The sequence below is a fragment of the Myodes glareolus genome, chromosome 3 (genome assembly GCF_982192425.1).
Source record: "Myodes glareolus chromosome 3, mMyoGla1.1, whole genome shotgun sequence".
Classification (NCBI taxonomy): Eukaryota; Metazoa; Chordata; class Mammalia; order Rodentia; family Cricetidae; genus Myodes; species Myodes glareolus.
This window is the reverse complement of record NC_142028.1, coordinates 9,136,156-9,144,205: the sequence shown is the minus strand read 5'-3', so window position 1 is coordinate 9,144,205 and position 8,050 is coordinate 9,136,156. Positions and strand designations below refer to the sequence as shown.

The 8,050-nt window shown below is 40.8% G+C and overlaps 1 long non-coding RNA gene across 2 annotated transcripts in view; it reads left to right on the top strand.

The window, feature by feature from the left end:
* Positions 1-1,051: 1,051 nt before the first annotated feature.
* The window catches only part of LOC146895353 (uncharacterized), a 44,819-nt gene continuing 37,820 nt past the window's right edge, over positions 1,052-8,050 (top strand). For both annotated transcript variants that reach the window (XR_015737397.1, XR_015001070.2), the window contains exon 1: positions 1,052-1,272. This is a non-coding gene — a long non-coding RNA (uncharacterized LOC146895353). The remainder of the gene's footprint in view (positions 1,273-8,050) is intronic.

The following is an 8,050-nucleotide window of genomic DNA, read 5'->3' as shown; positions in this document are numbered from 1 at the left end:
GTGCACATCTGTAACCTTAGTACCCAGAACATAGAAGCAGGAGGGTCAGGAAGTCAAGGCTGGACTGGGGTCCTGGATTCTGATGACGATGCCCATGACAGGACTAGCAGCTGATGCCACCAGTGTTGAGATCTGCTGGCCTTGTCTGTCACTTGGGAATCCTGTCCCTTTAAGAGACAAGTCCCGCCCTCTCCCAACCTCCTCTTTTGCAAGTGGATCTCCTGACTCCTCTATCCTTTTTCTGTCTCTCTCCTGAAGAGGTAACTTCTGCTCTTTCTCTCCCCCTTCTCTCTTTCTCTTTCTCCTCCTTCTCTCTTTCTCTCCCCCTCTCTCCCTGCCTCTCTCTTTTTCCTCCTTTCCTTTCCCCTCCATAACCCACTAAATAAACTCTATACCCAAACTCTGTCTGCATGATGTATCTTTCTGTCTCTCAGGGCCTAACACCTTGGGTTGATTTTCCTCAGTGCTGTCTGGCTTTGGGGTCTCCTCCCAGTAGGGTATAATAAATGCCATCTGATTTAGTGTCCTCATCTGCAGATGAGTGGCATCATGGACCTCCCTTCTGGGTTTGTGAGGAGGTCGATTAGACTTCTTCTATGAAAAGTAGAGCTGGGCAATCACAGACATTTAATAATGTGAGCTGGGCTCTCTATTAACCATGTTTCCTTATGTGTCATGTGATGTCACGTGAACCCATTTAATTCTTTTCTTTTCATTTTTTTTTTTAAAGCTTTATGGCTATTGAAAGAAAGTGAGATTTAAGTTTGAATACTGAGTTAGGTGAGAACGAGCAACCGGATTCTGAAGGAAAAAGCCCTCCCCCTCCCGGAATCTCATGCTAGGATTGCCTTCCTTGCTGGATATCACATTACAATACTACAGGCGGCTACTGCATGGAGGAATGAACTAATGACTGTCAAAACCTGCAAGCAGCAAGCTCCCTGTCCACTTGTCTATGAGCATGATTTTCTTTATCTTTCCCCTCCCACATCCCGGAAGGATTCCCATATCATCCAAGACCTTTCAAGCCCATGAGCCACCGCGCCCGGGTTGTACAGGACTGCGGAAGGCTCCCCGTGCTGCGGCAGCCCCTTGACCTCCATAAGCTCTTCCCAGTCACGCCCAGGAGTGGGAGCGATTGAGTTTCAGATATAGATTGGAGCCCTTCCTTACGAACTCCAGCGAAATAGCTCGGAGTTTGGCTCACACTTTCAAATTCTATGCAGATGGCGCTGAACCCCAGCCAAACTGGCGGCAACTTGATTTCCTCTGGTGAGTGCTGGTGGGTGTCCGCAGCTAGGCATTCATTCCCACCTCTTGTCTCCGCTTCTTTTCTCTCCCCTCTCTCTTTCTTTCTTTCTCTCCCACATCAAAAAATCTTCCACATGCATTCTGTATTTTTCCTATCCACACATTTTTTTTTTTTAAAAAAAACCATCCATCTTGCCATAATTAATAGAATCTTAGGTTTCTTTCCTGAAGTTGGGCTTGGGTTAGTTAGCTGTCTTGTTGTGTGGAAATTTCCACACCAGCGGCCGATCCATTGCTTCCCCCTTTGTGGTTCCCCACTGCCAGGAGAAAAAATGTTCGTGAAAGGAGATCTGAGGAGCTTCCCACCGATTTAGAGGAGGCAGAAGAAAGCATGCTTGGCACCAGCTGTGACGGGCACTCTCATATGCTGATGGGGATGATCACATCTCTGTGATTTTGGAGCTCATCCTTAGGAGCTGTAAAATCTAACTGCGTGGAGTGCATTTTTTGAATACTCTTAAAATAAACATAAACCAAGCTTTGATAAAGGGACCACTTCCACTTTTTTTTGGTTGTTGTTGTTGCTTGATTTTTCTGTTACCCTACAGCAGTGTGGCATTTTTGCATACAGTGATATTGTAGGGCCAAGCAAAACATTTCACCCAGTAAACTACATGCAAATGTATTACAGATACAGGTACGGGGTGACTGTATGGAGCACATTCCACAACTATGTCCCCTAGCTAAGATTTCAGTCCTTTCTCTTAACTGCTACACAGGACCTTCCTGCTTGCCCACATCACTTCTTGTTCTGACAGACTGAAGCAAAAGGCTGAGTGAGCCTTAGTTCCAACCTCTGGGATAAAGTGGAGCAGGTCTGAGCTGAAAGATACCCAGAGAGATTGTTGGCATAACCTCTCCCATTCTGCTTGTAATAGTCTTAGGCCAGTCCGAATTAAGCTTGATTTTTGTTGCGTGTCTTCATGCGTCTGGGTGATATACATTCAATTGCCTCTGCCTAGATCGAGACAATAGTCCTTATTATTGAAGACCCAGTGGCAACTACATCTAGCTTTCTGCATTTGAACCTTAGTCCCAACAACTGGATAATTCTATTTTCAGCCTATATCATTATTATTATGTGCCTATATTCTATTATCAATTATATTTATTACTTAAAATATGTTAATACTTTTATTTCTTATCGTATGGCCTCTTGATGACATTTTTTTCACTCTGCAAACTGAAAGATGAGAGTAATCTTTCACTAATATATTCTCCATGCTGTCGACACATTTGACCTTCTCAGGATGGTCATTTTTACATTTACATTTTTACAAATGTAAATTTATAAATTTACAAATTTTTACAATATTTACGTTTTTTCCTGTAATCATCATCAATAATTCTTTGTGTTAGCCTAATTTTAGCATTGGAAATTACATATTTATTGATTGCTTCTGTGTATAAATATAAATACTTGCCTATACATCACTCTACCATGTGTCTACCGACTGTCGTCCTTTACCCCCATCTATCCATTAGTCCTAGCTGTCTTTCACCATCAACTTGGCACAGTCTATAGTCACTTGAGAAGGGGGTCCTGATGAAGGACATGCCCAGATAGGATTGGCCTGAAGAGGTGTCTGCAGAAAATGCTCTTGATTGTTGATGATGAAGGGCTCAGCCCCCTGTAGGCAGCGCCATTCCCTAGACAGGTGGTCCTGGGCTGTGTCAGGAAGCTAGCTAAGCCTGAGCCAGAGAAATCGTGCAGGCGGCATTCTTGCCAGTTCCTGCTTCAACCTCCTCAATGGTGGTTTGTGACCTCCACTGAAAGTGTACGGTGAAGTGATGAAGTAAATTCTCTCTTTCTCTAAGCCATCTTTGTTCAGTGTTTTATCTCATCAACAGAAAGAATCAGAGCATCATGTATCTATCTGGTACAGCAACCAGGTAGACACTGTTCCTTCCTGACCTCCAAGCCTGGACAAGCACTAAGTTACTAGCATCCAGGCAGAGAGACTTTTCTTACATCCCGCTATCATATACATTTTAGTTTGTTGACTCATATCCATTCTTTCTGTCCTGGAATTCTTCACGTTTCCCGAAGCCTATCCTTTTTCTTTCTCTGGCCTTGGTGGTACTGAATTCTTCAGGATTTGCCCACTCTGCTGGAATGGGACTATAGTTTATTCCCCAAGTTTGCTAGTATATATCTTTAGCTAATATTCTGAGGAAGATGAGGTTTATATTTTCGGAGCCCATGCATCTATGTAGATATTAATTGAATACTCTGCTTTTCCTGTGTGATTGTTTAGCTGGACATAGGATTTTAGGTTGAAACTCCTTTTCTTTTCTCATTCATGAGCCTCCCTTGACTGCGCCCTTCCATTGCCACCATGGACATTTTGAGGCATAAATGATTTCCATCTTTTGTAGTTACTTATTATCACCCCACAAATCTTTAGAATTTTTATCTTTCTTCATTGGCTATTCACATTCCTCAAAAATGTAGAGTGGACTTTTTGATAATTCAGAAGGGATATTTAACTATAGAGACAGGCTAAAATAAGTCTGGGAAATGCCTTCCTTTATTTCTTTGATAATCTCCACTGTCTTTTTTCAGTTTTATCTAAGATGCCCAGGTTGTCATTACTGAAGGATTCTAGTTATGCATAAGAAACTTCTCGTGAGGTTTTCGTCTCTCTCTCTCTCTCTGCTCTGTAGCATCCCTTTCCTTCTGAAGTTTTACATTTCTCTAATTAGGTTTCATTTCTGATAGTTCTGCTTTTTCCTTGGTTGAATCATTTTTTTACATTAATTTATTCTATGTGTTTCTGTGAGTGAGCATAGGGATCAGCTGGGACCTCGTGGGCCTCAGTTCTCTCTGTCTGCTGCCTGAGTTCTGGGGATCACACTCATGTGGTCAGGCTTGGAGTAAGTGTCATCACCTGCTGAGCAGTCTCACCAGTATGAGCTACTAAAAACTATCCCAGGGAATTTGCATTCTTAGGTATGACACACAGTTTGAATCTTCTTCTGTGTTTGTTCGCTGTTTCAAGTTTTCTTCCGTTCTCTGAGTTCACGCTGTGCTGTCTTCTGCCCATCTCAGCAGCTGTCTCCTTGTTACCAGTTCTCTTCAGGCTTACTTTAAAGGAAAGACTATGCAGGAAGATGTGGACCTTCTCTACTGTCCGCTCTCTAGATCTTGTCTATACGTGACACTAATAGATAAGTGGAGTGTAGCTATATCTGCATACTTAGGAAGTTCCCCTTTGTCATGAGCAGACTTAGGAAGCCTCTCCTTTGTCATGAGTAGATGTAGGAAGGCCCGCTTTGCTATGAGTAGACAACCAGTGAGCAGGTAAAATGTACAAAATTTCAGAAGAAATGCAATTATGGGCTTGAGAGATGGCTCAGCTGTTAAAGGCTAAGATCACAACAAATATATATTATATTATTATTATAATATATATTATATATATTATTTATATATGTTATATATAAATAATATATATATTATATATATAAATAAAATACAGTTACTTTGGGTATTGGTGCCCTACTTGATCAGTGAGATCCATGAACCCAACAGTCCTCAAACTCCCTAGAGTTGGGATTATAAGCACATATCACCATACCTGTCTTTTTTTATATACGGGTTCTGGGGATCAAACTTAGGTCTTCATGATTGCATTGTAAGCAGTGTACTGATTGGGCCATCTCCATAGACCTTCTACATGTCTGTAAAATGTCTGTGCTCAACTACGTTTCCTTGAGGCATGCTTAGTCAACAGTTCACCTCATAAGCCAGACAAGAGGTGGGAAGATCAACAGGCTAGCATTTATCCAGGGTTTTATAAAATGAAGCTGTTATTACTTACCTAAACCATAAACTTCTCCCTAGATTGAACAAGTCTAATTTCTTTACCATTCACTCACAAAACATATGATCTAAATCTAATTTTTAAACTTTGTGATTTCTCAAGTTTTTGGAACATGATTTTGATTCAGTGTGCAAATGTGGAGATGTTAAGCAGGATGCTATCCTCATAGAGGAAAAAAACGCAATATGGAGCAATTAATTAACTGACATATCTTTATTTATAGTTGTCTCTTTACTTACCTTAATCTAAATTTAGCTTATTTTCATGTAAGAATTACAGTATTTCACCAAATCGCCAACAGTTGTAAAGTTGTATGAACACATCGCACTACAATTTGAAATTGTATAAATACTCAAAGAGGGGAAAGATCTCTGTGGTGGTTTGAATGAGCCATAGGCTCAGGTGTTTGGATACTTGATCCTCGGCTGTTTGGGGGCGTTTAGGTGGTGCAAACTTGCTGGACAATGTAAGTCATCAGGGGTGTGTTTTGAGTGCTCATCACCTCACCCCACTTTGGTGGCTCTTGCTGCTTCATGTTCGTGCTGAAGATGTGATCTCTCAGCTTTCTGCTCCGGCCACCTGCTGACATACCTCCCTTGTCATTACAGACCCTCCTCCCGGAATCCTAAGCCCAAATCAACTCTTACTGTAGCGGTATTTTATTTGTATTTTAGTAAATAAAGCACGTCTGAAGATCAAAGAGTAAAACAACCACACTGGTCAGTCTTACAGACCAGGCAGTGGTCACACGCACCTTTAATCCCAGTAGCCACACTAGTTTGCCATAGAAACCAGGCGATTGTGGTGCACGCCTCTGATCCCAGCACTAGAGAGGAATATAAGACAGGAGGAGACAGCTCTCAGACACAGTCTCATTCTGAGATTCCTGAAGTCAGGATCGCCATTTTCAGACTGAGGTAGAAGAGCCAGTTAGTTGCTGGCTGCTTTGCTTTTCTTGTCCTTCAAGCTAAACCCCAATATCTGTCTCTGGGATTTTAGAAATTGTGCTACATCCTTCCTTTGAAGGTTGACTCACTCATGGCGTTTTGTCTAAGCCACGAAAGCAACTGATCCAGGCTCCACTGCACAGATTCTGTATCTGAGTCAGGTGATACATTTATAGGCAGATCATGTTGGTTAATGGCTTACAAGACCCAGCTCAGCCAAGTTGATTTTAAAGCATATGTCCATGTATCCTTACGATCTTGAAAAGATACTTTAAAAATAGTTTCTATGGATGCATTGATTACAAAAGTCAAGGTAAATTTGTTACCTCCCACTCATGTCTCAAATTACTGGGAGTGCCTTGTAAAATTTCCATATGGCGTTGTTGGGAGATGTAAGAGTTGTTTGGGGAGCTAATTAAACCCACAAGAACTTTTCTGTGACATCAAAGTTCAATTTGTCTCATAAAAGAGGCTTTGAAAACTCTGTTCATGTCTGAGGACTGTGCCAGGATGAGAGGGTTACATGGAACATGTGACCAACCACTACCAGAAATATGACTGCCACTCCTCCGCCTTTACCTGCTTGGAGACTTGTTTTCTACAGTAGTGTTTCCAGAGTTGGTTTCTCTGACCGTGGGAACTATGTCTACCAGCATTTCCGTGAGAATGTGAATGACCAACCAAAGTCACCTGAAGTTACCACCCTCCCATTGTGCGCTAAGTCAGCCAGACTGGAAATCGGTTATTCAGGGATTAGCTTCTGCTTGACTCAGAGGTTATGTGGCAAAAATGGACTCTTTCTAGATCTCTCCAGATCCCCCATGCAATCACGCACACCCCCCCCCCCGTATATACATTAAGTCACCTCAACGTGGCACTTCACACAGCTCATTTCTCCTTCAAAGTCCTCCTTCTTTCTCTCATTTATGCTCTCTGATTTCTCTTTTCCCTCTTGCTGTCTCCGTGGAAGCCTCCCTCTGTCTCTGCTGAAGACATAGCTAATATTTCTGGATGTTTCAATAAAAAAAAACTGTCAAGGTTAACAGTTTGCTTTTATTTGAAATTATAAAAAGCTTCTTGAATTGGGGCTTTCAAAGTGACAAAGTTCTACAGGAATGTCACATATTATTGTTAGCTAACGGGGCCTCACATGACACAGTTCAGCTCGGGTTTGTTTCAAAACATATGTTCATGTTACCACTTAGAATCTGGAAAAACTGGATAGGTCTGAAATAGCTGGTTCATGTAAAATGTTTGACGAGCAGCTCTGATATCTGCAGCTTGATTTCAGTGCTGTGCAGATTCCACAGTTCTTCAAAGATAAAACAGAACAAAGAAGCGGCAACACAGGGCTGTGTATGTTGGGTAACATATCCATGGCTCTTGTTCCGTAATAATTTTGTTAACTGGAAAAATTATACTCTGCTTCCATATGAATTGATAGGCAGAAATGTTTTTAAGGATGAAGAGTATTTCTTTTTATTTTGTAGTATGGAAAGGGTCTTTTTTAAAAATAAGTCTTTTAATCTGTTTTATTTTTGGCAGCTTACTTTAAACTACAGCCAGATCATTTTTCTTAAATTTAGGATAGGTTATAAAATCTGTTGGCTTTATGGCAAGAATAATATTTTTGGAGTATTTATTTTCTTTTTCACATGCTGATTTATTTTAGAAACAGAATCTTTAAAAACGTTGCAATTTAAATATATAGTCCCATGCAATGTCTGTTTGCTTATTTGCTTATTTATTTATTTAGATTTCCCCTCTGGGGCGCTTTGCATTGTTATAGTAGTAAAGAATACATACTTTTTGGTGTTTCTTTGAATCAACAGAATTGCTAGCCTACTAGGGTCTAGAAAAATAATAAAATACTATTGTAAAAATATGATGAAAAGATGTTCTTTTAAATTTTTATTTATATATGTACATGTATGTCTGAGTGTGTGTGTGTGTGTGTGTGTGAAA